A 320-nucleotide genomic window follows, 5' to 3' on the forward strand; every position below is an offset into this window, starting at 1 on the left:
GGCCCACAGGGAGGGGGGGGTGCCGGCTGGGGAGGCCCCCCAGCCGCCAGCTCCAGTCCCCGACCTGGGTCACATGGCGTGCTCCACACGGAGGCCGAGAGACGAGCAGCTAGGGTACCACGTCATCAAGGCCCCACCCTCACGCCCCACCACAGTCCAGCTGGCACCGCCCACCCAGGCCCCCTTCCCGCTTCCTCGCTCTGTGGGCTTGTCCGTCACAGCTGCCCTGGGGGTGGGCAGGGTCCATGTGTGCGGTGACTGCAGTAGCAGCGGGGAACGGGCTGTCTGTGTACCAGCAAAGCCCCCCATGGCCGTCAGAG

General features: G+C 70.0%; 1 protein-coding gene across 1 annotated transcript in view; it reads right to left on the reverse strand.

Annotated features, from left to right (window-relative positions):
• Nucleotides 1-320, reverse strand: part of SBNO2 (strawberry notch homolog 2) — a gene marked incomplete in the record, with an annotated part of 40,961 nt that overhangs the window by 5,977 nt on the left and 34,664 nt on the right.

The sequence above is a fragment of the Tupaia chinensis genome, unplaced genomic scaffold (genome assembly GCF_000334495.1).
Source record: "Tupaia chinensis unplaced genomic scaffold, TupChi_1.0 Scaffold149964_1, whole genome shotgun sequence".
In the NCBI taxonomy this organism is placed as follows: domain Eukaryota; kingdom Metazoa; phylum Chordata; class Mammalia; order Scandentia; family Tupaiidae; genus Tupaia; species Tupaia belangeri.